This window comes from Alosa sapidissima, chromosome 2 (assembly GCF_018492685.1).
Source record: "Alosa sapidissima isolate fAloSap1 chromosome 2, fAloSap1.pri, whole genome shotgun sequence".
NCBI classification, from domain to species: domain Eukaryota; kingdom Metazoa; phylum Chordata; class Actinopteri; order Clupeiformes; family Clupeidae; genus Alosa; species Alosa sapidissima.
The window spans coordinates 35,402,658-35,429,008 of NC_055958.1; the positions used below are offsets into that span (position 1 = coordinate 35,402,658).

The 26,351-nt window shown below is 37.5% G+C and overlaps 1 protein-coding gene and 1 long non-coding RNA gene across 15 annotated transcripts in view; both read right to left on the reverse strand.

Moving 5' to 3' along the window:
• The window catches only part of LOC121692798 (fibronectin-like), a 149,769-nt gene that overhangs the window by 99,487 nt on the left and 23,931 nt on the right, over positions 1 to 26,351 (reverse strand). The window lies entirely within an intron of this gene.
• LOC121693468 lies at positions 14,049 to 15,493 on the reverse strand. Its single transcript, XR_006025512.1, has 4 exons — positions 15,342 to 15,493; positions 14,728 to 14,821; positions 14,437 to 14,576; positions 14,049 to 14,326 (listed from the first exon to the last, which is right to left on the reverse strand). It is a non-coding gene; the product is annotated as an uncharacterized LOC121693468 (long non-coding RNA).

The window sequence follows — 26,351 nt, forward strand, 5'->3', positions numbered from 1 at the left end:
AGGCACATACACGTAAACTCGGATCAAGTCAGGTCAGATCAGTTCGTGTTCCAGATATGGAGCGCAGAAAGGTCATTTTTAATCACTAAATAAAAAAATGGCATTTATTCCTGTATGTGGCATTTATTCCTTATTATGTCTGTAAGGTGCACACCACATATGTCTGTAAGTTGCTCAGCCCCAGAGAATCCCTCCCACTTGGCAATGATATTGCCAGATTCAGGACAGTCTGCCCTACACACACATGAAATGTAGAGCTATGAGCTTGCTGTGGTGAGATACATGTCAAAATATAAGATTTTTTATAATACGCTTTTTATATTTTAATTCTTTAAAAATCAAAATAAAATCAATGCTAGTACTAATACATGAAATGATGGCAGATCTGGGGGTCGTTTCTAGAAAAGTTAGCAACGACGTTGCTCAACCACCATGGTACAACGCAACTTGCGACCAAACAACGACATTGTTACACCTGTTTCCAGAAAGTATCGTACCTGTGTCGCAATTCGCTACCTCCGACGTTCGAACACTGTAGTTCCAACAACGTTGATGATGCAGCGATACATATCATTGGTGGAAAACAGTGGCAACCTGTAATACCCCACCAAAATACCCCTAGAACTTCTCTGTCACGGCCTATGTTGACATTTTTTTAATTTAAACCGAGTGATTAATGCTGGCATTGTCATCGTCATCTGCAAAAACCTAAACCTATTGTAAGTAGGCCTATATAAAACATTTACTGAAGCCGACCATGTGCCATTATTTGTGTTAAATATCTATGTTGGAAAAATATATAGCCTGGACGAATGTCTGGGTATAGCAAGTAGGCCTAGTATTAATTGTCTCGTGGCTTAACGGCAGCGCGTCAGTGCACTACGCGCTCGGCAGGAGTTCGCATCTTGTCTCTTCTTTTCACCTCTGAGTAAGAGTAGGCCTACGAGACACAACAATAGGTTTTGACCATACATATTTATGTATTAGTACAGTACGCTGTGTTTGGAAAATAGGGTCCCGCTGGATTTTCATGTAAAAATTGATTTTTTTGCATATTTTGCTAATATAGAGTCTAAGGAACAAATTTTTTTCTTTTAGAGTCTTCAATTTTTCACGATCCATCTTTAGTGGTTTTTTTCTGTATGTTTTAAAATAAGCGATTATATCTAGTCCGAAAAGTGATTTTCACATTTTCTTCTAATTTTTTGACAATTAATTCCATTTTTTGCACACAAAACCCCCATATAATGTAGAAAGGTTGTTGGTTCTAAAACAATATCCATAGTTTATGAGTGTCTGAAAAGTGTAAAAACTTTGAGTGTCTGAAAAGTGTAAAAACACCTCCACCCTTATTGCCTATGTCAAAAACGATTTCTTAATCTTTGCTTTTCTTGATGATATAGCATAGTGTTTGTGTTGTATGTATGCTGCTGAGACCTTGAATTTCCCCTAGGGATCAATAAAGTATCTATCTATCTATCTGTCTATCTGCTTTCCTTGATCTGCAATGTCATTCTGTTGTCTACCTTAAGAGAAATTTGTCTTGGAAATAATCTATAGTAGTACAGGCAACACAGTACACCACTAGGTGTCATAGGCATGGGTAGTTGAGTAACAGTAGGCAAAATTAACAAACAAAAGTATATAAGGTACAAACAAACAGACAAACCACGGATGGCCCTCTCACAGCCTGAACTAATACAAAAAAAAAATAACTCAAGGGAAAACATTGCTCAGACACTAAACCATGTGCATTTGCTCTCTTTAAAAGCAACGGGTTATCCACAGCCAACAGACCGGGCGTGCGAGAGAAGCAATGAAGTCTTAGAATTAAGAATAAAGCCATGTTCTTCCAACAACAACAACCACAAACACCCATGCGGCAAAAATATCAAATGACCGGCTGTGTTCTCCCAGAGAGGAAGCTACATGTGATCACCAGCCACAGGTGGGCGTGTGCGCCAGCGCTGCAGGTCAGCCTTTCCACATACACACCTGGCTTTAAAGTTCACCCTCCTGGTAGCATACAGTACCTATCTACTGCCAAGGCCTGAAGGGGACGGGGAGAATATTTACTTCTGCTACACTGGCAGAGAACAGAGAACTGTGGGAGGTGGAAGGGGTTTGAATGCTGTCCGGCAGTATTATGAGTGGAACGTCTTAAGGGGGCCCTTTTCCCCTACAGCCTGATCTTATAGTGTGTGCCAATTCCATCAAGACACTCCACAATTTCAAACTTGGTAGACACCCATGTATCCTGGATTTTGCAACGACTGTGAAAATGGTTCTTGCAAAAGAGTTTACATGTACATTATATTTAGCAGACACTTCTTGACTAAAGTCACTTACATACTGTATGTCAGCTATATTACAAGGGATCACATTGTCCCCGGAGCAACTTGGGGTTAAGTGCCTTGCTCAAGGGCATAACAGTGAAAGCCGGGAATTGAACCGACAACTTTCAGGCTACTGCACACTAGAACCAGCTCCTTAACCACTACACTACCACTGCCCACTAGAAAAAGACTAGAGTGCCAGATGGTAATATGGGTACAGTGTCAGGACCGCACACTGCAATCTCCCAGAAGAACTACATTTATTGAGTTAAAAACATAATGCAATGTTTCGACCCACCAGGGTCTTCATAAGGTGGTATGGACTGGTACTGTGTGGACTGGTACACGGTGGTATTATAGGCGAACAGGAGCTGAGGGAGCAACTGGGGCCATTTACGCTTCTTTTCAGGGGGTAAGGTCCTGAGCAAGTCAGGAAGTGTCCTGTTGAAACGTTCACATTGACCATTCCCCTCTGGATGATAAGTGGTGGTTCTAGTCTTTGTTATGATGTAGGTGTCACACAGGTGCTTCAACAGCTCCCCCTCAAAGCTGCGCCCCTGATCAGAGTGGATTGTCCTTGGCACGCCATACACATAGATCCATCTCTCAGTTAGAATCTTAGCTATGGTGGAAGCTCTCTGATTAGGGGTGGGAAAGGCCTGGGTAAACTTTGAGAAAACATTTGTGACTACCAGAACATTCTTTTGTCCTGTGCTAGCCCAATCCAAGAGAGTAAAGTCAATGGAGATTATCTACAAAGGCTTAATGGCTAACATATTTCCCAAGAAGGTTCTGGCTTGGGTTGTCTTGCTTTAGCAACCACACAGTGCTCACACTCAGAACACCACTTTTGTACCGCATGCCACATCTGGGGCCAGTAGCACCTCTGTCATATCAAATCTGTGGTCCTGTCCACCCCCAGATGGCCGTGGTTGTTGTGTAGGCTAGTGAGCACTTCGACTCGCAACACCTTTGGCAGTAAAAGCTGCAGCACTGGATCCCTGGAAGGAGGAGCCTGGATCGCTCGGTAGGTCCCATCCACTTCCTGTATCTGGGACCACTGCTTTATCAACTGCGGACTTCCTTTGGTTCACTCCACTTGTCTTAACGGGTATGTGGTCGTCCCTGTCACCAAAACCACAGATATCTGGAAATACAGGGATCAGTCCCTTGCAGGACTTTCAGGTCACTTTTGGTTCAACCAGGGATGGTGTTCACCATACAAGATTCTTTCATCCAAGAGCCTCGGATAGGTGCACTCGAGGCTTGCATGTTGGCTATGGCAAGCGGCAGGGGGACGTCCAGGCCGTGTGACACAGATAGCAAAGTGTTAGTGGGGCTTGTGGGAAGCCTAGAAAGGGTATCGGCATTGCAATTAGCTGTCCCAAGACGATATTTGATGTTGTAATAAAGAGGGCAAGCTGAGAATCCCAGCAATGTTCCAGAGCGCCCAGTTTCGCTGACTGCAGGTATTGGAGGGGATTGTTGTCAGTGTACACGGTGAACGTGTTGCCCAGGAGATACTTGCCATTTTGATTGTGATTGCTCACTTGACTGCAAGGAGTTTGAGTTTCATGGCACTATAATTTGACATGTTCCTCTCACTTGGCCGCAAGCCCCGGCTAGCAAAGACTATTGGTCGCTGTAACCCATCCTTCTCCTGTGACAGAACTGCCCCCAATCCTGCATGGCTTGTATCCGATAAAGGGACGACTGAAATCGGCGACTGGTGCTTGAACAAGCCATTCTTTTAAGGCTCTGAATCCAGAAAAAGTTCTGAAGGCAAACCTGAACGTGACTACATTCAATGTTAACTATCCAATATTCAGATGTCTGTAATGGAAATGTATTCAAATTAGTGCATAATTAATGAGATATTGTTAAATTACATGCATAAACATATATTTTCAGAAAACTTGTAATGCAAAAAACATAATCTCTACATAAATAATCAACTAGTAAAGTTTCATAAGAATATCAAGGAGTTAAATTTTTTACCCTATTCACCCGTTCTATGTTGCCTATGGAGGTCAGTTTTAGGCCGCAAATGCTAATTAGCAGGTTTAAAACTAAAAAATCAGCTAAGTAAATATGATATTCAGAATCAGCACCCAAAAATTAGGCAGAATACCCTCTTTACCAGTGTTTTCTCACATTTGACCCCCAAGTGATAGTAGTCCCACTCTTAATTATGCATTATATAAATGATGATGTCATCTAAGTGTGAAAATGGATCGTGAAAATTTGAAGACAAAAAAAAATCTTGTTCCTTAGACTCTATACTAGCAAAATATGCAAAAAAAATCAATTTTTACAAGAAAATCCAGCGGAATTACACAAGACACCGTACTATATATAGTTATTCGACATCGAGAGACCATAGGTACAAGACATCAGTCAAAAACAATTGAATCTACGTGTCACACTAGTTCACCTGCAGGTAGCGAGAAGCAAGAGGACAATCTCACATCATAAGAAAATCGAACCTACAACGTTGGGATAACAAGTCATCTGCTTTAGCCACTACACCATGTAGGCTATCACTACTTTTGTAAGAGTCTGTGAAGATTATAATACTAAAAGCAAGGCAATACTCGAATTAACATAAATAGCAAGAATGAGCCAAGTAGGGGAGTCAGTGTCTTAATCAAAATTAAGCTACAGGATAGATCAATCATTGAATCACGAGATAAACATACACTTCGCAACTTTTGGTTAGGCGGTTGTGCTTTTTGGTTAGGCGCTCCGGACACCAAGAGGAACTACCAAGGAACGACACAAGTGCGACTGCCTAGGGGCAGTAGTTCAAACGACCAAACTCTGCGTCCTTGTTTGCGATTGAGAGTTCGAACTTCCTTTTCTAGAAACACCAAAGAACGATGGAGCGTACTACCAAGGTTGCGACGCAAGTTAGCAGACAACGCTTTCTAGAAACGAGCCCCTGGATAGCCCAGACTCTGCTGGAAAATAACAATATATATAATATGTGTGTGTGTGGCACTTACAATGACCAGAATAAATCCTTATGAATAAAGGTAGTGAAAATGCCCTAAAAAAACTAAGGGTTAAAATATACATATATTTAAGAAGTAGAATCCATGCAAAAATACTAAAAAAAAAAACAATTATTTAATAAATATTTCAGGAAAATGAAATATTTATGTGTTTGCTAAACAAAGATTATGGAAATTAAACACCACTTTTCCATCAAAAAGCTTGTTGTAAAAGGCATAACTTGTTAGATTTAAGAACTAGGTTCGCTAGCTCTGTGTGTTATGAGTCTCATAGAACAACACTGCCGTCTACTGGATTAGAAAGTGTCAGCAGGCTACTTGTGGATCTGGGTGGCTTCTCTGCCGCAAAGTTTGTCTCAAAAATACGTACGTGCTGATCCACAAATGCGAAAACGAAAACTGTGTGTGCTGGTGATCCACAAATGCAAAATTAGATTTCACAAAGGCAATTTTCAGTTTTACAAATGCCATTTCATTTACAAATACACATCTACAATTGTGAAAACCAATTTACAAGTTACAAATATGATTTTTTATTTGTGGATATCAAAACACGAATGCAAGTAAAAAAATATTTGTGGATTTCGCCATCTACTGGATTGCGATTTCTGTGTGCCGGTGAATTAAAGTAGGCCTATTTACGTGTGGATTTGTGTAACTTTCATGTGAAGAACGTCTCAAAAACGTAACTTTGGAAAGCGAAGAATGCGTGTGCTGGTGATCCACATATGCAGAATCACATTTCACAAATTACATTTTTTCGGTTTTACAAATGCCATTTTATTTACAAATGCACATCTATATTTGTAAAAATCAATATACGAGTTACAAATATGATTTTTTATTTTTAGATATCAAAACGCACATGCAAATCAAGAAATATTTGTGGATCCCCCTCTGCGCACAAATATTATTGAGACAAATTTAGCTCCATACTGGATGTACCTGTGTTCTGTGACTGATAAGACAGACACATCCTGACCCAAGATCAGTGGATGATGAGAAACAGCGTCCACCAGACAGACTTTGCCCATCATGTTTGGGTTAATGTTCTACTCATATGACAGGAGACCTGACAGGTGGGACAGAGGCCAATGCTACAATATCTAATGTTGTCTATAAAATACTAACATCTCTGAGTTACTGAAAGGGAGCAAACACTTGTTTTTCAATAAATGTGACATTGTTCCTTCCATCAAATTTAGAATATTTTAAAACACACGCACACACACACACACACACCAACACAAGTATTTTGTTAGAAACCTACACCAGTGATGTGTACTTGACGGGTGAGTTCATAACACATTCATAGCAGCTGTCATAAACTGCACATAAAGCATTCATGACTGTTTCATGAGACATGACTCAACATTCATACCAAACCTTTCATGAATGTGGACTCTTTTGCATCATTTCTACCCTCACAAAACAGTGTTCCTAGGCTAAAATCTTATAACCTACTAGTATGTCCAAAATATAAGATTCCTTGTATTGTATTCCTATAAGATTGCTACAACATTTTGTCCCAGAATACTAAAAGATTCCGAGGTCCCTTTCGCACCGGAGGAACTTTTTGCAATTCCTCGAACATACAGTTCCTAGAAGCCCTTTTTTCACGCATTCAGACAGTATGGAATGATAAGTTCTTCTGACCGTAGTTCCTATAACTATTTGAGCTTCTACTTTGGGGTAGGGTCTTTTCCCTGTGCATAGAAACCATGGCTGATTTGCATGCCAAGGCAGCAGAAGCACCATTTGTAAAAAAAATATCTGTCAAATTCAGCTTCTGTTTAAATTTGCAAAAACATAAAATCTGCATGGGAAGGCTGCAGACTGCCTACTGTCATGCAACAAATGCCTTCTGGATAGATGAGAAGAAATGTTATTAACAATGCTGATTCTTTTTTAAATGCTTTTCGCTACCATGAGCTTCTAGTTTGTCAATAAACTTCAGTAGCTAGTAACTAAATAGCAATGCTGTCTGTTTCATTACTTTATGGCCATGTACTGTAGTCATTGGTTACTAATGTGTGAAGTAATCTCAGAGTTCATAGTGTGTGTGAATGCAAACAGAAAAAACACCTGAGTAGGAACTGGAACTATGAACAGGAACTGAGTAGTTCTAGGGGTAGCCTTTTCAGTTAGTAGTTAGTAGAGCTGTTTTCCTAGAACTGTTGTGTCCGAATGCACCTATAATACTTGTTGACTCTAAAAGGCTCTTTAAATGCCCGGTAGTTCCAGCAGAGGGAAGCACTGACCACACTCTGAGACCACATCAGAGCCACACTGGCACACCAATGGCAATGTGAGAGCGATGGTTTTGACATGAGACGTGAAAAATAACGATGCAGTGACATTTCTGTAAAATTCAATCACCTTAATTCCCCATCAAACGGGGGTCACATTTATTTTTATTTATTTAAGAATATGAATCTTATCTGGCACAAAAGGAAATAAAAGCACAAAAGGAATATGTATTTTTGGATTATGCAATTAAGGAGGGTTGAGTAGTGCTTTGAAGGTAAGGAAAAGTTTCCAACACTGTGGGTCTCATCATTGTGAAAAGCGTTTTTTGCAGCAGTAATGCTGGCTGATAAGTAGGAAAGGACTGGTGACTGGTAGTTTGTGAGATTATGGGCTAGTTTGGATTTGAGCCATTTTCTCTCTGCAGCTTTGAGATTGGTCCACAAGTGGTAGGCTACCCTGTAGTCTAAGGCAGTGTTTTTCAACCACTGTGCCGGGGCACACTAGTGTGCCGTGAGAGATCATCAGGTGTGCCGCAGAAAATTACCCAAATGTCACTCACTGGTCCAGAAAAGCAACTGTTGCAACAAAGAATTTATAACAACATGCGCTCATTGATTGTATGATTGCACTATTTGTGCTATGCAGGCATTGTACAACGGGGGCCCCATATCCAGTATTCACAGAATCATCACATATCCAGTTCATAACAACAATTAAATTAGATATAGTCACCTACAAATGAAACAGAGGCGCTTGTTTTATTGAGCAGGTCTTGCATAGAAGCCATAATAAGGCCATATCTGTGTATTATTTGAAATTTTAGGCTATGGTATGTTTATTTTTTCTTCACACAGGATGTTAGTGTGCCGTGGGACATTTTACGTGTCAAAAGTGTGCCGTGGCACAAAAAAGGTTGAAAAAAACTGGTCTAAGGGATGTTGTATTCTGGTCAGTATGACAGAGAAGGATCCACATTTTGAACCTTATGAAGACAGTGCTGCAGCCAGAGATCCACTCTGTTGTCAGCCATCTAGGTGCAAGTGCAGGTCCTGAAGGTCAAAGGTGAGACAAACTAACAGATCAGAATCAGCATCCAAAGCATCCAAAATCCAAGCACCGGTTGGCGGTCATAATATTATGGCTGATCGGAGTACTGTATATGAATGTATACCCACACTGTAAACCTGAACAAGTTCAGTCTACTCAAAACTTTTGTGGTAACCGATTACTTAAGAAGATTTAAGTACATGTAATAATGTTTTTAAGTAGACTTTAATTTAAAAGTTTACTTCCAGTTTACTCATTTTTTATTATTAATTTTATACATTGTAGTTTTCCTGACTTATATGTTATATTATATTCCTACTTTTATCTTTTAATCTCTGCACAGTAAACCCAATAAGTTTAGTGTACTCAAAACTTTTGTGGTAACCAATTTGAAAAATGTAAGTACATGTAATAATATTTTAAGTAGACTTTCATTTTAAAATATATATTACATTAATATGATATTTATACAGCAAATTTATACAGTCCAAGAACCTTCACCTTATAAGGTGAAGATCAACTCCATCCCAGGAGAAAGTACACCGAAAAATAATGCAAGCAAGCATTAAATGCCCAACTTTGACACCTCCAAGTGGGCAGGCCAATGTTAATTGAGAAGTTAATTGAGTTGTTCTACGTCATACACATACGCCATACACATCCCAAAAAGCCACAATAAACAGTAATGAGGAAAAAAATAAACATTATAAATAAGAAAGTAGAATTTACCCATAATCCCTAACTCCTGTGGTTAGGACGATAGCTGACCATTTTAAGTTTCTCAAAGTTAAGGACGGATCCTTCAAGGCTGCTATTTGAAGGATGCTACATTATTAAGTCCCGCCGAAGTAGGCTATTGTTTCAATGTCAAGCATCCATCAAAGTCTGCCAAATTCTACCAAGGCCGAAGTCCTTTGTTTTGCCAAATTTTCGAGGATACATGTGTGTATCCTCTGCATGCTTGGAACACCCACAATCCTGTGCGCACATTTATGAAGGATTTAAAATCTGTACCAAACAAGGCAGTTTACTATGTATTTAAATGTAAATCTTATTGTCACAATGTAAAGTAGCCTAAATGAAGTATGGGCTCAGTTCATTTTCACAACTTTGAACTCACACCGTAATTGTGTAAAGAAGGCATTTACGAAGGGTATTTAAACCTTTTTCCAATGAGAGTAATTGAAAGCTAAATAGTACACTTTGATGAACACCATCTAGATTTTACCGAAGACATTGATGACGCTCATGACTTCAGCCACCACGTATGACTGGTTACTGAAAAATTAAGATGATAGATAGAAGATAATAGGCAATGTTTACTCAAAAACATATATTTGAATACAATTAAAACCTTACTGTTCACTAAGACAACTCAAAAGTTTCTAACCTGAATTGTTTTCCATCCTACTGTATCTCACCAATGTCTCCATTGGAGGTCATAAGGGTTTTCTATCTATTTATTTATTAGTGTTTGTAAAATGTGCAAAACATTTCCTATGAAGTTGTGCCATGTCCAATAGGACAGCAATGAAATCTGACCTGTTTCTCCTAAACGGCCCTTAGAAAAGACAAAGAAAATACATTTTTGAGACAAGACATTTCCTTTAAGGTGCTACAGTATGAACCCCTTTACTCAGAAACTGATTGGTGTGCATGCCTAGTGCATGAGAAGCACAGCACTCCAGCGGTCCGTTTCTACATCAGTTGGCTTTGTCATTACTAAACCACCGTGGTACACCTGTGTCTAGAAAGTGGCGTTGTTTGGTCAAACATAGCGTTCCATCGTTCAAACCACTATCCACTGTTAATGACATCAGGCTTTAAATTGATGGTAAAAATTAGTCCTGCACATTTACTATATTGGGGTGTAATGGTGTAAATCATGGTTTGGAGTGTACCTCCGTTTTGAACTCACGGTACGGTTTATTTTCGGTACAGTAACCATGTAGGTAATCCTATCACTGGCAATATTACTGATGCGCAATGGGAATAGTAGGCTATTTTGAAAAGGTGTCAAATGGCGTTTTGGCGTTAATTGACTAAACTGACATAGGAATAGTCCACGTAATCTGTTTTTGAGAGAATTCGAATTTGGAACATGGCCCGCAAGCAAAAAAGCCTATTGTTAATTACTGTTTAAGACTGCATTTCCACCCATGTTTGCTATTGAGCGTTGGAACTACCCTTTCTAGAAACACCAGAATGACGGTTCTAACTCCAAAGATTGTGATTGAAATGCACCCCAGATTGACTGTGAAGCTCACCAATCAGAAATGCTGTGCTTCTGAAGTACAGGGCATGCTCACCAATCAGAAGTGGCACAGCACAGCCAAGGAGGATGATATGAAGGGTTAAGGCTGCCAGTCTTGAATGTCTGTGTATAAAGTCAAATAATTGCGACATATGCTAAGAACAAGCTAAGGCTGGCTGCTTGGATTCCGCATCAACGAGGCCTAAGCATTTGTTAGCCTAGGCATTTGTCAGCAAAGCCTTTATATAGTATAATAGTATTTCTGATATGTTGCTGATTGGATTAAACGGCCACAGCAACAAAGGGGAATGACTGACTCTTCTCTAATAACTGTGTTACATGTTATTTTCTATATTTCTGATATGTTGCTGATTGGATCATAAACGGCCACAGCAATAAAGAAAAGAAAAAGTGATTGATAATGACTGACTGACTATTATTGTGTTACATGCTTCAAATGTAAAGCACTTTGAGCTGCATTCTGTGTATGAAAGGTGCTATACAAATAAAGCTTATTATTATTATTACTATTATTATTATTATGAAAACAAAAATATTTGTGAAGACATTGACTGTGCAAGTGTGCATGACATCCTGTAGCCTTTGCAATTAGATAATTGCAGTGGTTCATATTACAATTGTGATTGCACTACAATTTTCTCAGTTTTAGACCTGCTTATGTTATTTTATAGGCTTAGCATGCCACAGATGGGCTACACAGTCAGTAGTAATTTAAGAATTGGGCCACAGCAATTTCCAATAAAGGTATAGTGACGGTCTATAGGACATATAAAATATTAAGCTAATTCTGTTTGACCACAATAACCTTTTTTTAAAAACATGCTATCAGAACAGTCTAGTACTGTAGATTAATCCCACTAAAGAGAGTTCTGCTTATAATTTGTAACTTTAAAGAACCAATGAAACATTTTGTTTACTCTTTCTTCCCGCAAAGTCACAAAGATTGTCAGTATGAATATGTTGCTACGTTGAGAAATTGCTGTTCCTTTTCTTTGGACGACATTAATTCCCTGATACTCAGGGGGCAAAGGAATATTTACAGACATGGAATGTTGTAAAAGGTTGTGATCCATAAATGATATAGGACCTTCAAGGATCACAACCTGGGTGCACAACCTGGTCAACTAACTGCTGGAAACCTACAGGGAGGGTCCAAACAACGCAATCCCTAATACCCTAATAAACTAGGGATAGGTTCAAGTCAGCGACAAAAAACTCACACAGCCTCCTTGACCCACTCTCACACACACACAAAGGAGACTCCCCTCCATGGCCTCACGCATATACGCTGCAAATGAAATAGCCCGCAACAGGCACTCTCCCTCTCACGCTACACTGTTGCGTTTTAAAAGCAAAACTGATGCCACACCTGGTCTGGGTTTGCTGAAGTAACCAAGGCTACAGGCTGCATTTATTACAGAAAATCAAGCGACATAGCCAGTAGGCCTAGTCTACACTATTAAAGGAAAATTCCGGTATTTAGCACTTTGAGTCCCTTTTCTGGTTTGTTTTGGATGAACTAGAGTGGTGGACACCGAAATTTTGACGATTGGTCCTGTCTCGATTTTTCTGACTCGTTTCGAATCGCCTTTGACTACTCAGAGTGGCTGCCAACAGGCATACTCAAACATGTCCTAAAACAACCCTTAACTCATTGAGTGCCAACATGCGTTGAGTGCCAAAAACGTAATATTAAGTTTTTAGCTTTTTTTTTATACACACCGTATATGTGATTTTGGGAACTCTGTGATTAATGGAAATGAAATATATGACGATCGAAAACTCATGAAAACGCACAATCTGGACATTTTATCATAACTCGGTTGCCGCTTTGGGTCGAATCAGTGACGCATGCACGTCAGGTCAAAACCAGGCCATTTTCGTGGGTCTATCACTAGGTGGCAGTCTCACCAGGTCTCGCTGATCACTTCCCGGAAAGTTTACACAAGTAAGTAACAGGTAACACTTCATATTTCATGAAAGACGTTATATCTCCATTTCTAGAAAAAAACAGCGATTTTGATGAAAACTAGCCACTGTTTAGCTGGATTTCTCAGGAACAGAGGCGTGTAGAAATACACGGTTTGCACCCACCGAGAGCTTAAAGTCTCACCTTTTAAACGAGCCATTGTATGTGTTCATAGCTATAACACAGAATATGCTGTGGCTGTACAAGAATCAACAATGGTCTAGATTGCTGGCACTCTAGGAGAAAGCTCCCGAAAACAGCTTGGCATTCAATGAGTTAACGTTCGTTTTCAAAACTGTGCAACTCACTGAGTGGTTAGTGGTGTTCGTTAATTATTAAAATATATCGGCGCAATGTATGATTTCCAGCCATCTTATTTGCTATTGTGGAACTATTTTTTCAGACACCTCACAACCGCGTATAAACTTCCGCTCAATATTTGAACCTGAAGCATAGGCGGTGGCACAGTTATATATACCTGCAATGAGTCTTCCAACAGAAATCAATGGGATTTTACAAAATGCCAAATAAAACATGACAGAAACTGTATTTCGCTACGCTACTTGTTTTGGAACATCAACAAACACCACTAACCACTCGGTGAGTGTGGTGCAGGCCTGGAATGCACACAATATTCCTGATATGTCCTTGCAGAGGACAAATTTTCATAATGTGAATAAATAAGATCCTTTATAAGAAAACTAAAAGTGTGCCTGTCTAGGTCGAGGAATACCCAACAATTTAGCTGGTGACGGGTGTCCTGTACGACTGGCCGAACACCTGTTGCCCAGTGCTTCAGTGGCAGCAGACATGTACACTGAGGCTCTGGGAGCCTCACTCTACAGGGAATCAATATTTGGCACAGACCCATTCCGGAATGAAGACAGACTCGAAGCCGAAGCAGAAATGGTTGAGGCCTTCCCCGACCTGTCCATCATTTTAGACAATGTAGTTAACAAAAACTTTGCAATTTTCAATGACACACTTTTTAAAACACTGAATGTTACTGAGAGGTACATGTTTTAATGAAATAAAGAACTTATAAACACTACACATTTTTTTAAATTAATGAAATAATGTTACATGTTAAATTATTAAATATCCTTTAGTAATAAATTCAGATTTTTACATAAGAATTCTGGTTACACTTTATTTTGTGGTGTTGCTGTTACAGTGTACTGTATCTATCTGTACAAACCTGTGTAACAATGTGTAATAACAGGTTGTACCACTGTAAAATAAAGTGTTACTGCGCTTCTTAAGAAAACAGGTGCCAAGGCTTCATCTAACCCCACCAGTGAATGCCTATGAACATCAAAGACAGCCCCTCTGCACTTCGGGCATTAGTTGTGATCCTCCATCCACCTGTCCACACACGCACTGCATCCTAGCAGGCTCTGGCAGCACTCACCGAAAATGGGTTCCTTCATCATTTCTGCAATTTTAGAACAAATGTAAAATGCAACAGTAGTATTATAGGTAACTCAGCATAGGGAGTCTAGAGTAGTCCAAAATTTCCAAGGGATATAGGCTAATTTGACATACCTGTACAAATTAGACAGCTGAAGGCAGTTTTAATTGCCTCCTTCTGAGTCAGGCTGAGTGGGGGTGTGAGGGTCAATTGATTGCTGTTGACATAGTCAACGTTCTGGACACAACTTACAGATTGTCCTCCAGTCTGGTTGCTGTAAAGTATGTGTGAGCACTCATTCAACCAGCACAGTATTGATGTCATGCATAACTAGAACTTGTCAAAATCTTTCAGGCATCTACACATACACATATGCTACACAAATCGCCAGAAAAAAATGTAGACTATGTCTGTTTAGCTGGTACCTTTCTCCCCTTCTTTTGTGGCTTCGCAGCCTTTCAATTTCTGCCTCGGGCACAGCAAAGACCTTTCTGGCATGTTGTCGCCAGAAAGCAGAACCTGTGTTGGGTATCCAGAGAATGTTATTATTATAATATGACCAGTACAGTATTTTGTAAAGTTTTGTTAAAGGGTATATTAAAAAGGCTAGGTACTGCCCATAGAATGGATGGGGTGGGATATTCTCAATGCATGTTTAATCCCATCTAAATAGTATAGTTTGTGTTTAATAAGCTTTCCTGTCATAATACAGGCTAAAATGTATAGGCAGCTCCCCTGACACATGTTTTAGTCACAGTCTAGATGACCTCAGAGGTCAAACTGAGAATGTCTCCACATCTTAAATTAAAGCTTAGGTCATCAATAACAAACCCTGAAAGTTGCATGCTTCTTTCAATTTTTTGCACAATTATATGTTTAATAGCTTCAGTAATGTGGTCCCTTGGTGAAAGTAATTGCCCCAGGTCTAGTTTGTACCAAATTCCAGCATTATTTTTTCCTATGGACAGCACCTGGTGAGCTTAGACAATGATGAAATGGATCAATTGGCTATGGATGTGAAAAAAAGATCATACTGTACCTCTTGTGCCATCAGAATCTACAAGTTGATTTCCTTTGCTGTCAACCAAAATGAGATTCTCTTGGCCCAAAGCTTCATTAACCTTAGTAGAAATGCTAGAAATTCGGAGAATTTGACTGTGACAGCTCTTGTTGTCACCAGTTTCCGTCAATTATATCTGCAATCAGGATACTCCTGAGAGAAAGAGTGTCTGCATTACAAAAATAGTCCTCTTTGAAATTATCCAAGTGCAAGAGAGTGCTCACATATGGGAGAATGCCATTTTCACTATTCAAAAAAAAAAAAAAAAAAAACCTGGTTAGAAACAAGTGAAATGTGCATAAAAACTCTAATGCGCAAAGATATTTGATTCGCTAGAGAGGGTGGATTACCCCGATCCGCATAAGGTATAATGTGAATAAAGTTGATAGAAACAGTTAAGACAAAACTCACTTCTGCATCAGCCTTGGAGAGATCCCTGCTGCAAATGGAGCACTGGAGGGGCGCCGGAACGCAAATTGCGCCTGAGGCCTTGCACTTGGCCGGCTGGCCCCATCCTCTTCGGTGCCATCACCATTGACCTCATAATATCCCCCTGGCACCATTCGGTCTTGCTCAAATATGCTGTCCTCTGATGGCAGGAACACCTGGTTATGGTCATCTAGTAAAAATATCAATGACTCCTGAACCTATGTTAATAAGAAACAATAATTAAATAACTAGAAAAGCATTTCCTGAAGGAAATATAGTGCATGAAAATGCAAAAAATATCATACAGAGTAAAAACAAACTATATTGGTTGCTAGGTAGATGAGGTTTAATATAGTTGGAATGACTGAACAGTTAAATAAGTGGATAGTTTAAATGGTTAAATTATTTAGGTAGATAGTTGACGATAACTGACAGTTGGAATGGCTCTAATGTTTGCTAGCAGTTATGCTAATAATGTTAACAAAGTTACTATGCTAACTATGCTAACCATGTTACTTAGCTAACTTAGCTAATCGTTTTTAGCAGTTTTGTTAAAAATGCTAACTAGCATGCTAACATGCTAGCGCTAGCATGCTAACTATGCTAACCACGTTACTTAGCTAACTTAGCTAATCATTTTAAGCAGTTTTGCTAAAAATGCTAACTAGCATGCTAACATGCTAGCATGCTAACTATGCTAACCATGTGACTTAGCTAACTTAGCTAACTAGCTACAGTAGGTAGGAGTCATAGTTGATGACAAGTAACAGTTACAATGGCTGAACAGTTAAAAAGTTCAGTAGTTCAAAGGGTTAAATTGTTTAACAGTGAAATATTGTAGTCAGGACTTTTATTTTGAAACAGTTTTTGGCAGAGGAAGCAGTTGAACAGGATGTGTAGTCTTAATAGGGCCAGTTTGTATGCTTAAAGCCTGAGACTGGCAGTTGATCCAGGTGGCCCGAACACCTGCCATAGGATTCTAATTGCTTAACGGCCGTATTGTGATGTCATAATCATAATGTTAAGTCAATGGGGAAATTTTGATTAGTTTTTAATTAATAGTTTAAAAAGTATAAAAGTTACAAAGCTGAAAAATACATAGCACCCATGTCCTAAGTAAGACCTACGTAACATAGTTTGAATGAAGTTTCTACGTTAAACGGTTAAAGCTGCATTAAATGCGTTAGAAGAAGAATAAGAACTAGAAAAGCATTTCCTGAAGGAAATACAGTGCATGAAAATGCAAAAATATGATGTAAAATATCATACAGAGTAAAAACAAACTATATTGGTTGCTAAGTAGATGAGGTTTAATATAGTTGGAATGACTGAACAGTTAAATAGGTGGATAGTTTAAATGGTTAAATTATTTAGGTAGATAGTTGACGATAACTGACAGTTGGAATGGCTCTAATGTTTGCTAGCAGTTATGCTAACTATGTTAACAAAGATAATAATGTTAACAAAGTTACTATGCTAACTAGCATGTTAACATGCTAGCATGCTAACTATGCTAACCATGTTACTTAGCTAATCGTTTTTAGTAGTTTTGCTAAAAATGCTAACTAGCATGCTAACATGCTAGCGCTAGCATGCTAACTATGTTAACCACGTTACTTAGCTGACTTAGCTAATCGTTTTTAGCGGTTTTGCTAAAAATGCTAACTAGCATGCTAACATGCTAGCATGCTAACTATGCTAACCACGTTACTTAGCTGACTTAGCTAACTAGCTACAGTGGGTAGGAGTCATAGTTGATGACAAGTAACAGTTACAATGGCTGAACAGTTAAAAAGTTCAGTAGTTTAAAGGGTTAAATTGTTTAACAGTAAAATATTATAGTGAGGACTTTTATTTTGAAACAGTTTTTGGCAGAGGAAGCAGTTGAACAGGATGTGTAGTCTTAATAGGGCCAGTTTGTATGCTTAAAGCCTGAGACTGGCAGTTGGTCCAGGTGGCCTGAACACCTGCCATAGGATTCTAATTGCTTAACGGCTCTATTGTGATGTCATCAGCCCATGTTAAGTCTATGGGGAAATTTTGAGTAGTTTTTAATTAATAGTTTAAAAAGTATAAAAGTTACAAAGATGAAAAATACATAGCACACCTGTCCTAAGTAAGACCTACGTAACATAGTTTGAATGAAGTTTCTACGTTAAACGGTTGAAGCTGCATTAAGTGCGTTAGAAGAAGAAAAATAACTAGAAAAGCATTTCCTGAAGGAAATACAGTGCATGAAAATGCAAAAAATATGATGTAAAATATCATACAGAGTAAAAACAAACTATATTGGTTGCTAGGTAGATGAGGTTTAATATAGTTGGCATGACTGAACAGTTAAATAGGTGGATAGTTTATATAGGTAAATTATTTACTTGGTAGATAAGGTTTAATATAGTTGGAATGATTGAACGGTTAAATAAGTGGATAGTTTAAATGGTTAAATTATTTAGGTAGATAGTTGACGATAACTGACACTTGGAATGGCTCTAATGTTTGCTAGCAGTTATGCTAACTATGTTAACAAAGATAATAATGTTAACCAAGTTACTATGCTAACTAGCATGCTAACAATGTTAAAATGCTAAGTATGTTAACCATGTTACTTAGCTGACTTAGCTCATCATTTTAAGCAGTTTTGCTAAAACTGCTAACTAGCATGCTAACATGCTAGCATGCTAACCATGTGACTTAGCTAACTTAGCTAATCATTTTAAGCAGTTTTGCTAAAAATGTTAACTAGCATGCTAACATGCTAGCATGCTAACTATACTAACCATGTGACTTAGCTAACTTAGCTAATCATTTTTAGCAGTTTTGCTAAAAATGCTAACTAGCATGCTAACATGCTAGCATGCTAACTATGCTAACCATGTTACTTAGCTAACTAGCTACAGTGGGTAGGAGTCATAGTTGATGATAAGTAACAGTTAAAATGGCTGAACAGTTAAAAAGTTCAGTAGTTTAAAGGGTTAAATTGTTTAACAGTAAAATATTATAGTGAGGACTTTTATTTTGAAACAGTTTTTGGCAGAGGAAGCAGTTGAACAGGATGTGTAGTCTTAATAGGGCCAGTTTGTATGCGTAAAGCCTGAGACTGGCAGTTGGTCCAGGTGGCCCGAACACCTGCCATAGGATTCTAATTGCTTAACGGCCGTATTGTGATGTCATAATCATAATGTTAAGTCAATGGGGAAATTTTGATTCGTTTTTAATTAATAGTTTAAAAAGTATAAAAGTTACAAAGATGAAAAATACAAAGCCCACATGTCATAAGTAAGACCTACGTAACATAGTTTGAATGAAGTTTCTACGTTAAACGGTTGAAGCTGCATTAAGTGCGTTAGAAGAAGAATAATAACTAGAAAAGCATTTCCTGAAGGAAATACAGTGCATGAAAATGCAAAAATATGATGTAAAATATCATACAGAGTAAAAACAAACTATATTGGTTGCTAAGTAGATGAGGTTTAATATAGTTGGAATGACTGAACAGTTAAATAGGTGGATAGTTTAAATGGTTAAATTATTTAGGTAGATAGTTGACAATAACTGACAGTTGGAATGGCTCTAATGTTTGCTAGCAGTTATGCTAACTATGTTAACAAAGATAATAATGTTAACAAAGTTACTATGCTAACTAGCATGCTAACATGCTAGCATGCTAACCACGTTACTTAGTTAACTTAGCTAATAGTTTTTAGCAGTTTTGCTAAAAAGGCTAATTAGCATGCTAATATGCTAGCATGCTAACTATGTTAACCACGTTACTTAGCTGACTTAGCTATTCGTTTTTAGCAGTTTTGCTAAAAATGCTAACTAGCATGCTAACATGCTAACTATGCTAACCATATGACTTAGCTAACTTAGCTAATCATTTTAAGCAGTTTTGCTAAAAATGCTAACTAGCATGCTAACATGCTAGCATGCTAACTATGCTAACCATGTGACTTAGCTAACTTAGCTAACTAGCTACAGTGGGTAGGAGTCATAGTTGATGACAAGTAACAGTTACAATGGCTGAACAGTTAAAAAGTTCAGTAGTTTAAAGGGTTAAATTGTTTAACAGTGAAATATTGTAGTGAGGACTTTTATTTTGAAACAGTTTTTGGCAGAGGAAGCAGTTGAACAGGATGTGTAGTCTTAATAGGGCCAGTTTGTATGCTTAAAGCCTGAGACTGGCAGTTGGTCCAGGTGGCCCGAACACCTGCCATAGGATTCTAATTGCTTAACGGCTCTATTGTGATGTCATCAGCCCATGTTAAGTCTATGGGGAAATTTTGACTAGTTTTTAATTAATAGTTTAAAAAGTATAAAAGTTACAAAGCTGAAAAATACATAGCACCCATGTCCCAAGTAAGACCTACGTAACATAGTTTGAATGAAGTTTCTACGTTAAACGGTTGAAGCTGCATTAAATGCGTTAGAAGAAGAAGAAGAACTAGAAAAGCATTTCCTGAAGGAAATACAGTGCATGAAAATGCAAAAATATGATGTAAAATATCATACAGAGTAAAAACAAACTATATTGGTTGCTAAGTAGATGAGGTTTAATATAGTTGGAATGACTGAACAGTTAAATAGGTGGATAGTTTAAATGGTTAAATTATTTAGGTAGATAGTTGACGATAACTGACAGTTGGAATGGCTCTAATGTTTGCTAGCAGTTATGCTAACTATGTTAACAAAGATAATAATGTTAACAAAGTTACTATGCTAACTAGCATGTTAACATGCTAGCATGCTAACTATGCTAACCATGTTACTTAGCTAATCGTTTTTAGTAGTTTTGCTAAAAATGCTAACTAGCATGCTAACATGCTAGCGCTAGCATGCTAACTATGTTAACCACGTTACTTAGCTGACTTAGCTAATCGTTTTTAGCGGTTTTGCTAAAAATGCTAACTAGCATGCTAACATGCTAGCATGCTAACTATGCTAACCACGTTACTTAGCTAACTTAGCTAACTAGCTACAGTGGGTAGGAGTCATAGTTGATGACAAGTAACAGTTACAATGGCTGAACAGTTAAAAAGTTCAGTAGTTTAAAGGGTTAAATTGTTTAACAGTAAAATATTATAGTGAGGACTTTTATTTTGAAACAGTTTTTGGCAGAGGAAGCAGTTGAACAGGATGTGTAGTCTTAATAGGGCCAGTTTGTATGCTTAAAGCCTGAGACTGGCAGTTGGTCCAGGTGGCCTGAACACCTGCCATAGGATTCTAATTGCTTAACGGCTCTATTGTGATGTCATCAGCCCATGTTAAGTCTATGGGGAAATTTTGAGTAGTTTTTAATTAATAGTTTAAAAAGTATAAAAGTTACAAAGATGAAAAATACATAGCACACCTGTCCTAAGTAAGACCTACGTAACATAGTTTGAATGAAGTTTCTACGTTAAACGGTTGAAGCTGCATTAAGTGCGTTAGAAGAAGAAAAATAACTAGAAAAGCATTTCCTGAAGGAAATACAGTGCATGAAAATGCAAAAAATATGATGTAAAATATCATACAGAGTAAAAACAAACTATATTGGTTGCTAGGTAGATGAGGTTTAATATAGTTGGCATGACTGAACAGTTAAATAGGTGGATAGTTTATATAGGTAAATTATTTACTTGGTAGATAAGGTTTAATATAGTTGGAATGATTGAACGGTTAAATAAGTGGATAGTTTAAATGGTTAAATTATTTAGGTAGATAGTTGACGATAACTGACACTTGGAATGGCTCTAATGTTTGCTAGCAGTTATGCTAACTATGTTAACAAAGATAATAATGTTAACCAAGTTACTATGCTAACTAGCATGCTAACAATGTTAAAATGCTAAGTATGTTAACCATGTTACTTAGCTGACTTAGCTCATCATTTTAAGCAGTTTTGCTAAAACTGCTAACTAGCATGCTAACATGCTAGCATGCTAACCATGTGACTTAGCTAACTTAGCTAATCATTTTAAGCAGTTTTGCTAAAAATGTTAACTAGCATGCTAACATGCTAGCATGCTAACTATACTAACCATGTGACTTAGCTAACTTAGCTAATCATTTTTAGCAGTTTTGCTAAAAATGCTAACTAGCATGCTAACATGCTAGCATGCTAACTATGCTAACCATGTTACTTAGCTAACTAGCTACAGTGGGTAGGAGTCATAGTTGATGATAAGTAACAGTTAAAATGGCTGAACAGTTAAAAAGTTCAGTAGTTTAAAGGGTTAAATTGTTTAACAGTAAAATATTATAGTGAGGACTTTTATTTTGAAACAGTTTTTGGCAGAGGAAGCAGTTGAACAGGATGTGTAGTCTTAATAGGGCCAGTTTGTATGCGTAAAGCCTGAGACTGGCAGTTGGTCCAGGTGGCCCGAACACCTGCCATAGGATTCTAATTGCTTAACGGCCGTATTGTGATGTCATAATCATAATGTTAAGTCAATGGGGAAATTTTGATTCGTTTTTAATTAATAGTTTAAAAAGTATAAAAGTTACAAAGATGAAAAATACAAAGCCCACATGTCATAAGTAAGACCTACGTAACATAGTTTGAATGAAGTTTCTACGTTAAACGGTTGAAGCTGCATTAAGTGCGTTAGAAGAAGAATAATAACTAGAAAAGCATTTCCTGAAGGAAATACAGTGCATGAAAATGCAAAAATATGATGTAAAATATCATACAGAGTAAAAACAAACTATATTGGTTGCTAAGTAGATGAGGTTTAATATAGTTGGAATGACTGAACAGTTAAATAGGTGGATAGTTTAAATGGTTAAATTATTTAGGTAGATAGTTGACAATAACTGACAGTTGGAATGGCTCTAATGTTTGCTAGCAGTTATGCTAACTATGTTAACAAAGATAATAATGTTAACAAAGTTACTATGCTAACTAGCATGCTAACATGCTAGCATGCTAACCACGTTACTTAGTTAACTTAGCTAATAGTTTTTAGCAGTTTTGCTAAAAAGGCTAATTAGCATGCTAATATGCTAGCATGCTAACTATGTTAACCACGTTACTTAGCTGACTTAGCTATTCGTTTTTAGCAGTTTTGCTAAAAATGCTAACTAGCATGCTAACATGCTAACTATGCTAACCATATGACTTAGCTAACTTAGCTAATCATTTTAAGCAGTTTTGCTAAAAATGCTAACTAGCATGCTAACATGCTAGCATGCTAACTATGCTAACCATGTGACTTAGCTAACTTAGCTAACTAGCTACAGTGGGTAGGAGTCATAGTTGATGACAAGTAACAGTTACAATGGCTGAACAGTTAAAAAGTTCAGTAGTTTAAAGGGTTAAATTGTTTAACAGTGAAATATTGTAGTGAGGACTTTTATTTTGAAACAGTTTTTGGCAGAGGAAGCAGTTGAACAGGATGTGTAGTCTTAATAGGGCCAGTTTGTATGCTTAAAGCCTGAGACTGGCAGTTGGTCCAGGTGGCCCGAACACCTGCCATAGGATTCTAATTGCTTAACGGCTCTATTGTGATGTCATCAGCCCATGTTAAGTCTATGGGGAAATTTTGACTAGTTTTTAATTAATAGTTTAAAAAGTATAAAAGTTACAAAGCTGAAAAATACATAGCACCCATGTCCCAAGTAAGACCTACGTAACATAGTTTGAATGAAGTTTCTACGTTAAACGGTTGAAGCTGCATTAAATGCGTTAGAAGAAGAAGAAGAACTAGAAAAGCATTTCCTGAAGGAAATACAGTGCATGAAAATGCAAAAATATGATGTAAAATATCATACAGAGTAAAAACAAACTATATTGGTTGCTAAGTAGATGAGGTTTAATATAGTTGGAATGACTGAACAGTTAAATAGGTGGATAGTTTAAATGGTTAAATTATTTAGGTAGATAGTTGACGATAACTGACAGTTGGAATGGCTCTAATGTTTGCTAGCAGTTATGCTAACTATGTTAACAAAGATAATAATGTTAACAAAGTTACTATGCTAACTAGCATGTTAACATGCTAGCATGCTAACTATGCTAACCATGTTACTTAGCTAATCGTTTTTAGTAGTTTTGCTAAAAATGCTAACTAGCATGCTAACATGCTAGCGCTAGCATGCTAACTATGCTAACCACGTTACTTAGCTGACTTAGCTAATCGTTTTTAGCGGTTTTGCTAAAAATGCTAACTAGCATGCTAGCATGCTAACTATGCTAACCATGTGACTTAGCTAACTTAGCTAATCATTTTAAGCAGTTTTGTTAAAAATGCTAACTAGCATGCTAACATGCTAGCATGCTAACTATGCTAACCATGTGACTTAGCTAACTTAGCTAATCATTTTAAGCAGTTTTGCTAAAAATGCTAACATGCTAGCATGCTAACTATGTTAACCATGTGACTTAGCTAACTTAGCTAACTAGCTACAGTAGGTAGGAGTCATAGTTGATGACAAGTAACAGTTACAATGGCTAAACAGTTAAAAAGTTCAGTAGTTTAAAGGGTTAAATTGTTTAACAGTAAAATATTATAGTGAGGACTTTTATTTTGAAACAGTTTTTGGCAGAGGAAGCAGTTGAACAGGATGTGTAGTCTTAATAGGGCCAGTTTGTATGCTTAAAGCCTGAGACTGGCAGTTGGTCCAGGTGGCCCGAACACCTGCCATAGGATTCTAATTGCTTAACGGCTCTATTGTGATGTCATCAGCCCATGTTAAGTCTATGGGGAAATTTTGACTAGTTTTTAATTAATAGTTTAAAAAGTATAAAAGTTACAAAGATGAAAAATACAAAGCCCACATGTCATAAGTAAGACCTACGTAACATAGTTTGAATGAAGTTTCTACGTTAAACGGTTGAAGCTGCATTAAGTGCGTTAGAAGAAGAATAATAACTAGAAAAGCATTTCCTGAAGGAAATACAGTGCATGAAAATGCAAAAATATGATGTAAAATATCATACAGAGTAAAAACAAACTATATTGGTTGCTAAGTAGATGAGGTTTAATATAGTTGGAATGACTGAACAGTTAAATAGGTGGATAGTTTAAATGGTTAAATTATTTAGGTAGATAGTTGACGATAACTGACAGTTGGAATGGCTCTAATGTTTGCTAGCAGTTATGCTAACTATGTTAACAAAGATAATAATATTAACAAAGTTACTATGCTAACTAGCAAGTGAACACGCTAGCATGTAAACTATGTCAACCACGTTACTTAGCTAACTTAGCTAATCATTTTTAGCAGTTTTGCTAAAAATGTTAACTAGCATGCTAACTATGCTAACCACATTACTTAGCTAACTTAGCTAATCGTTTTTAGCAGTTTTGCTAAAAATGCTAACTAGCATGCTAACATGCTAGCATGCTAACTATGCTAACCATATGACTTAGCTAACTTAGCTAATCATTTTAAGCAGTTTTGCTAAAAATGTTAACTAGCATGCTAACTATGCTAACCACATTACTTAGCTAACTTAGCTAATCGTTTTTAGCAGTTTTGCTAAAAATGCTAACTAGCATGCTAACTATGCTAACCATGTGACTTAGCTAACTTAGCTAACTAGCTACAGTGGGTAGGAGTCATAGTTGATGACAAGTAACAGTTACAATGGCTGAACAGTTAAAAAGTTCAGTAGTTTAAAGGGTTAAATTGTTTAACAGTGAAATATTGTAGTGAGGACTTTTATTTTGAAACAGTTTTTGGCAGAGGAAGCAGTTGAACAGGATGTGTAGTCTTAATAGGGCCAGTTTGTATGCTTAAAGCCTGAGACTGGCAGTTGGTCCAGGTGGCCCGAACACCTGCCATAGGATTCTAATTGCTTAACGGCTCTATTGTGATGTCATCAGCCCATGTTAAGTCTATGGGGAAATTTTGACTAGTTTTTAATTAATAGTTTAAAAAGTATAAAAGTTACAAAGCTGAAAAATACATAGCACCCATGTCCCAAGTAAGACCTACGTAACATAGTTTGAATGAAGTTTCTACGTTAAACGGTTGAAGCTGCATTAAATGCGTTAGAAGAAGAAGAAGAACTAGAAAAGCATTTCCTGAAGGAAATACAGTGCATGAAAATGCAAAAATATGATGTAAAATATCATACAGAGTAAAAACAAACTATATTGGTTGCTAAGTAGATGAGGTTTAATATAGTTGGAATGACTGAACAGTTAAATAGGTGGATAGTTTAAATGGTTAAATTATTTAGGTAGATAGTTGACGATAACTGACAGTTGGAATGGCTCTAATGTTTGCTAGCAGTTATGCTAACTATGTTAACAAAGATAATAATGTTAACAAAGTTACAATGCTAACTAGCATGTTAACATGCTAGCATGCTAACTATGCTAACCATGTTACTTAGCTAATCGTTTTTAGTAGTTTTGCTAAAAATGCTAACTAGCATGCTAACATGCTAGCGCTAGCATGCTAACTATGCTAACCACGTTACTTAGCTGACTTAGCTAATCGTTTTTAGCGGTTTTGCTAAAAATGCTAACTAGCATGCTAGCATGCTAACTATGCTAACCACGTTACTTAGCTGACTTAGCTAATCGTTTTTAGCAGTTTTGCTAAAAATGCTAACTAGCATGCTAACATGCT